This window comes from Macrotis lagotis, chromosome 1 (assembly GCF_037893015.1).
Source record: "Macrotis lagotis isolate mMagLag1 chromosome 1, bilby.v1.9.chrom.fasta, whole genome shotgun sequence".
In the NCBI taxonomy this organism is placed as follows: domain Eukaryota; kingdom Metazoa; phylum Chordata; class Mammalia; order Peramelemorphia; family Peramelidae; genus Macrotis; species Macrotis lagotis.
In genome coordinates, this window is record NC_133658.1 from 173,083,727 (window position 1) to 173,091,334 (window position 7,608).

Sequence of the window (7,608 nt, forward strand, 5' to 3'; positions counted from 1 at the left end):
GTCCTACACCAGGGCGGAGGGTCCCCCCGGGCCGCCCGGGCCTCCCTAGTCCTACACCAGGGCGGAGGGTCCCCCCGGGCCGCCCGGGCCTCCCTAGTCCTACACCAGGGCGGAGGGTCCCCCCGGGCCGCCCGGGGCCTCCCTAGTCCTACACCAGGGCGGAGGGTCCCCCCGGGCCGCCCGGGCCTCCCTAGTCCTACACCAGGGCGGAGGGTCCCCCCGGGCCGCCCGGGCCTCCCTAGTCCTACACCAGGGCGGAGGGTCCCCCCGGGCCGCCCGGGCCTCCCTAGTCCTACACCAGGGCGGAGGGTCCCCCGGGCCGCCCGGGGCCTCCCTAGTCCTACACCAGGGCGGAGGGTCCCCCTGGGGCCTCCCTAGTCCTGCACCAGGGCGGAGGGTCCCCCCGGGCCGCCCGGGCCTCCCTAGTCCTACACCAGGGCGGAGGGTCCCCCCGGGCCGCCCGGGGCCTCCCTAGTCCTACACCAGGGCGGAGGGTCCCCCTGGGGCCTCCCTAGTCCTACACCAGGGCGGAGGGTCCCCCCGGGCCGCCCGGGCCTCCCTAGTCCTACACCAGGGCGGAGGGTCCCCCCGGGCCGCCCGGGCCTCCCTAGTCCTACACCAGGGCGGAGGGTCCCCCCGGGCCGCCCGGGCCTCCCTAGTCCTACACCAGGGCGGAGGGTCCCCCCGGGCCGCCCGGGCCTCCCTAGTCCTACACCAGGGCGGAGGGTCCCCCGGGCCGCCCGGGGCCTCCCTAGTCCTACACCAGGGCGGAGGGTCCCCCTGGGGCCTCCCTAGTCCTACACCAGGGCGGAGGGTCCCCCCGGGCCGCCCGGGCCTCCCTAGTCCTACACCAGGGCGGAGGGTCCCCCTGGGCCGCCCGGGGCCTCCCTAGTCCTATACCAGGGCGGAGGGTCCCCCTGGGCCGCCCGGGGCCTCCCTAGTCCTACACCAGGGCGGAGGGTCCCCCTGGGGCCGCCCGGGCCTCCCTAGTCCTACACCAGGGCGGAGGGTCCCCCCGGGCCGCCCGGGCCTCCCTAGTCCTACACCAGGGCGGAGGGTCCCCCTGGGGCCTCCCTAGTCCTACACTAGGGCGGAGGGTCCCCCTGGGCCTCCCGGGGCCTCCCTAGTTGACTAGACATAGGATGCCCAAGAAGGTTGTTGTCAATAAGATCTGATAGGGAGAAGGTCTTTCTCAGAGATCCTATTAAACTTTTTCAAGGAATATCAAAAGACAGTTTTTCTCTGATATAAGTGTTCATCCGCATACAGAATGCTATTTGCTTTCTTTCCAGTATTTACATGGCATCACTCCCAACTTCATCCCCCATCATTAATTAGACTGAACTTCTTGAAGGCAAGAATTTTGTATTTCTCTTTCTTTGTATCCCCAGCAAATAGCAAAGTATCAGAGACTCAAAGTAACCACTTAAATACTCAATCTCTATCTTGTTTAAACCCTGTTATTTGTTTATTGTCATCCCATGAAACTATACTGAAGGTTTCTTGAGGGCAAAACTTTTACCTTTTCTTAGTAGTAGCCCAAGTCCTAACACAGTAGGTGGCACATTAATGTTTACTGATTGAATGACTGGCTTGTGCTGTGTATGGTTCATACACAGGATATAAGATTTTCCATGGTAAGGCCTTATAGTTTAGCTACAGAGAATTACTGACCCTCAATTTACCTAGTAGGCAGAGAATCACTGACTCCCAATTCACCCCTCATGTACAGGGAGGGGAGGGGAGCAGGACTGATCTCGAGAAGGTATTTGAAACAGCTTGAGTATTTAAAAGAATCTCTGAATGTCCTTGACTGGTCCTGGCCAGACTCTCAAGGTCATACTTGATTAACATTGCCTATCTCTTCAGGAACTAGCCATTCCTGAATGTCATAATTCTTGGGGTTCAGGGAGAGATGGCTCCCTCCTCAGACAACCTGGAAAATTTGGTTTTACTCCACAAAAAAATTGGCAAGAAGCCCTCTTTGTTCTCAAGCTATATAGATCTAATTAGACCCTGGCCTAATTGGAATTTCACCCATGGAGAGGACACTGCCTGGGGCCTTCCTGATCAAGATTCTGAAGGCTGTACCCCAGGACTCCTTAGCCACTGTTGATTCAGATGTTGAAGCTCCCCGCATTGGTGATGTTTTCTCTTAATACCTATATGTAGGCTTTGCTCTTTTTATTACATTGGGACCTACTGGTTACTTTTGTGTAAAACTGATTATTTCTACCAGTTTTATAATCACTTTATTAAATATACTCTTCTTAGTTTTGTTGGTGTGAACATGTCATTTTGTAGGAGTGAATCAAAACCAAAACTCCTTAATCAAACATGCTGTCCATTTGACTGTCAAATCAATAAATCAGCAACTATTGAGTGCTCAAAGTAAAACCGTCTACAGTGGAAGGTAGTGGTTTCTCCATAAGAGAAGTCTTCAGAGATTGGATGATTGATCACCTTTTTTTGATAGCAGATCTTTGGGCTATGAGTTGGTCTAGAGGGCTGGTGAAATCCCTATATCTTATTCTAATATTTTTCAAAGGAGGAGGAAGAGGAGGAGGGGAGGAGAAGGAGGAGGAGGGAGGATAGGGAGGATTGTCTTTCATTCTCAAAGAAGACCATGACATCAGGGAGTGAATTGGATTTGAGTGAGGGGATAATGTGTTAAGTCACCAGCCTCATTTTCTCCTCCAGAACCATCTGGAGCATATAAATCAGGATGCCTGGAGATGGCCCTGGATGTGAAGCAATCAGGGTTAAGTGACTTGCCCAAGGTCACACAGTAAGAGTCAAGTGTCGAGGTCAAATTTGAACTCAAGCCTCTGACTCCATAGCTAGAGCTCTATCCACATGCCAGTGATTCTGCTATCAAATCTGCCTAGATTCCACAATTCTCTTTAATAATTGGGTGATAATAGGAGTTAACAGGCCCCTTGGTTTGAGGCCATATTTATTTCCCTATATATATTATTTTCCATATATTTCCCTTTTGGGGAGTCAAGTCCTCCAAGTAGTATCAGACAGAATGCATGAGTCTGGATTTTTAAAAGGGACTCTCATCAGAACATGTGGGTGCTCCTTGTCTAGCAGCCTCATTTTTAAGTTGTTCCTTTCCTATGAGTCCTAATCATTGGGTATCCCTGAGTGTGGAGGACTTTAGGATCCTGTGAAGAAGGAGGACCTGTTAGAAAGGGGCTAATTATCTGAATTGTTTCTAGGCTGTTGGGATTCCTATTTTTGTTTTCTACTGTTTTTATGGGCTAACCAGAGTCTTTTATGTATTTTCTGCATTATTTACTTGGCATTTTCTATGCTTTCAGTATTTAGTATTAATAAATCAATAAGTATTAAGTACCTACTGGGTGCCTGTAAACACTAAACATTGATGATATAAAAAGAGGCAAAAGATGTTCCCTGCCTTCAAGGAGCTTATAATCTAATGGGGAGACAACATGCAAACAAATATATATACAAAGCAAGCTTTATACAGGAAAATAGAAAATAATAGAAGGTACTTGAATATAGAGGGGTTGGGAAAGACAGGATTTTAGTTGGGACTCAAAGTATAAGCTTCAATCACAGTTTAAGAACATTAATAAAGACAGCTAGGCAGTTCAATGGGTAAGATCACTGGATATGGAGTTAGGAAGGCCTGAGTTTGAGTCCTGCCTCAGATACTTGCCATCTGGGAGACAATGATATGTAAAATATTGTCTTTGAAGTTGAAAAATCCTGAGTTCCAACCCTATGTAATTTATTTAACCTTTCTCAGACCTACATCTCAGTGGTTTTAAGGAAATAATGAAAAATGCTTTTAAAAACTTAAAACCCTATATAAAAGTAAGCTGTTATTGTACAATATCTGGGGATCTCTTCCACTCATATTTATGGTTACCTAGACAAATATTATATTGAGACTCTGAGGTAAGGGAAAGCAATATAAATCAAAGAATCAGTGACATTTCTTGAATAGACCAAGATTGATCTCAATCTGTATAAAACTAGTATTTGGGGGTTCTGAGTCTCAGGTATGATTCTAGAGAACTCACTGCTAGACCCCAATCTCTTCACCAAAATCCATTGGGAAATCTCAAATTCAGCCTGGGAGATATATACTCCATCCAACAAAAGGGAAAACTTTAAAAAAACTGAAATGCTTTCTTTGATTCTCTTCTGTTCTCTACTTTTTCTCTTCCTCCATCCCCTATTAGTCTAATAGGTGGGACTGCAGAAATAGTGCTCTGTCTGGAATCAGGTTTGAGGTTCTAATCCCAGCTTGGCTACTTCTTTTGAAACTTTTGGGCAAATCATTTTATCTAGCAAGGTCTCAGATCCTTATCGGTAAAATAAATAGGTAAGATCTCTAAAGTCCCCTCTAACTCTAAATTTTTTATTTCCATGTGCTTGGGTAGGAAACCTCCATTCCTTCTGGAACCTGTCATATATTTCAGTAAAGCAAACACAGGAAAATAGTGTTATCTGGGCTCAAACCTGATGCATTTACCCAAGGAAGTCAATCAAAGAGCATTGAGTAATTACTTTATTCCTAAAATTTGTAGATATAATGAAAGGTAAACACATGATTTTTGTCCCCACTTAATGGGGGAATAATAGCTAAGATTTAAGAGTTCTGAAACTACTTCATACTTTGGACTCAAGCAGTGATTCCTCTGCACCTCCTAGTTAGGCACTACTTAGATCTGGACAGTTTATGGAGTAAAGCAATGGATTTAAGGCCAATGGCTGAATGCCATTTCCTTCCTTTTCTTATCTCTCTACCCTTAAACTCTCAATATTTCTAGTACTAAGCCACTTTCTTTTACTGCTACAGTCTCATCCTTGTTTTACATTCCCCAGCTCTCTGGCTCTTCCCCAAAAAAGTACACATCTTCTCAATTTTGGGGTGAAGTTCTCAGTTTAAGTGAGGCATAGATATAACCCCTGTAACATTTCTAATTGAATTCATTAATATTAATAATATTGCAAGATTTAGGACTACAAAGGATGTTAGGGATACTAGAATTCAACTCCTATCTTCAGATGAGGAAACTGAGGCCCACAGAAGAGAAGTGGCTTAATACTTGGGCTGCCTCCAAATCTTCCCAAATTGGTGATGAATAAGTCAGATTCACAAGGGTAAAATGAAGGAAGCATAGCAGTTCACCTTAAAAAAAAAATCTTTGAATTTTAGTAGATGGTAAACTCAAGATGAATCAGCAATGTAATATAGGAGTCAAGTAAGATAATGCCATCATAAGCTACATTAAGAGAGGCATACTTGTTTTATGTTTTTTTTTTCTCTTGGTCCCCCCCTTTTTCTTTTACTACATGACTAATATGGAAATATGTTAGATGTAATTGTAAATGTATAATTTATATCAGATTACTTGCTGTCATGGGGAAGTGGGAGGGAAAGGAAGGAGATAGAAAAATGTGGAACTCAAAAACTTACAGAAATATAAATGTTGAAAGCTGTCTTTGCATGAGGTTGAAAAAATTAAATAAATCAAGAGAGGCATAGTATCTAGGACTAGGGAAATGATAATCCTATTCTACTCTTCCCTCATATGGGTTCAGGTCTGCGTGCCACATTTTAGGAAGGACATTCATAAACTGGTGAATATCCAGAATGAAAACTAATAGATCCTTGAAATCATGCTAAATGAACATTTTTTCAATAAACTGGGAAAGTTTACTTCAAGGAAGAAAAAAATGTAAGGGGCAGCTAGGTGGCGAAGTGGATAGAGCACTGGCCCTGGAGTCAGGAGGACCTGAGTTCAAATATGACTTCAGACACTTAATGATTACCTAGCTGTGTGGCCTTGTGCAAGTCACTTAACCCCATTGCCTTACAAAAAAGAGAGAGAGAGAGAACATTAAGGGACATGATAACAATCTTTAAGTATTTGTAAGATTGTCATATGGAAGATGGGAGTTTAAATTTTGTGGTTTGGCATCAGGGAACAGAATTTAAAAAAGGGTGAATGGAAGAGACCAGGCAGCTGAAGGTTTGATATAAGGAAAAACTTCCTAAATAAAGCTATATAAAAGTAAAATAGGCTACCATGGGAGGCAGTGAGTTTCCCTTCTTTGGAGGACTTCTGGCAACAGCTGAGTGATCATTCACTGGTTATTTTGTAGAAGGGATTCTTGTTTAAATATGGGTTGGGTCTCTCTCCGGGCATCCTCGTGTGAGTGACATTGTCTTTAAACCCCAAGTGGCAATCCCTGAAGCACCTTCAAGATGCCCAGGGAAGACAGGGCTACCTGGAAATCCAGTTATTTCATCAAGATCATCCAACTTTTGGATGATTATCCAAAATGCTTCATTGTGGGAGCAGACAACGTGGGCTCCAAGCAGATGCAGCAGATCTGGATGTCCCTTTGTGGGAAGGCCGTAGTGCTGATGGGAAAAAAACACTATGATGTGTAAAGCCATTTGTGGGCATCTGGAAAATAACCCTTCCTTGGAGAAACTGCTGCCTCATATCCGTGGGAATGTGGGTTTTGTGTTCACCAAGGAAGATCTGACTGAGATTAGGGATATGCTTCTGGCCAATAAAGTACCAGCTGCTGCCCATGCTGGCGCTATCGCCCCATGTGATGTCACGGTGCCAGCCCAGAACACTGGTCTGTGTCCTGAGAAGACTTCCTTCTTCCAGGCTTTGGGTATCACCACCAAGATTTCCAGGGGCACCATTGAAATTTTGAATGATGTGCAGCTGATTAAGACTGGAGACAAAGTGGGCGCCAACGAGGCCACCTTCTTGAACATGCTGAATATCTCCCTGTTTTCCTTTGGGCTGATCATTCAGCAGGTGTTTGACAATGGCAGCATCTATAACCCTGAAGTGCTGGACATCACGGAGGAGACCTTGCACCTTCGCTTCTTAGAGGGTGTCCGTAACGTTGCCAGTGTCTGTCTGTAGATTGGCTACCCAACTGTTGCATCAGTGCCCCACTCTATCATCGATGGGTACAAGTGGGTCTTGGCTGTAGCTGTGGAGACTGAGTACAGTTTCCCACTTGCTGAACAGGTGAAGACCTTTCTGGCAGACCCTTCAACCTTTGCAGTGGCTGCGCCTGCGGCTGCCGCTCCAGCCAAAGTGGAAGCCAAGGAAGAATCAGAAGAGTCTGATGAAGATATGGGATTTGGTCTGTTTGATTAGCCCATAGAATACAACTAGTGGAACAAAGAAATAAAAATGCTGATTATCTATGAAATAAATAAACAAATAAATGAATGAATAGACAAATAAATAAATAAATATGGGTTGGACTAAGAATCTGGAGGCCCTCATGTCTCTGAAGTCTGTCCTTTAAACAGAATGCTTTAACCCATCATTAGCCAAATTATTTTCAATGTGTCTCTCTCCGAGCTTATATACCTCAGGTAGACTTCTCAGTTTAATCAGGGCCAGTGATTTTCACAGAGCAGAAGGAGTTAGAACCTGTATCCTATGAGGGAGAAGATGGGGGTGGGGAGAAGGGGGAAAAGGGAAAGGGAAAGAAATAAGTAAGGATGAACTGAAAGACTAGTATGTGCCAGTTTAGTTCTTAAGTTCATCTTTTGTCAGCTTTGGGAAGCTCCCATATTCCACC

The 7,608-nt window shown here is 45.4% G+C and overlaps 1 pseudogene; it reads left to right on the forward strand.

The window, feature by feature from the left end:
* The first annotated feature begins 6,136 nt into the window (after positions 1-6,136).
* LOC141514746 (large ribosomal subunit protein uL10 pseudogene) lies at positions 6,137-7,332 on the forward strand (annotated as a pseudogene).
* The last annotated feature ends 276 nt before the right edge of the window (positions 7,333-7,608 follow it).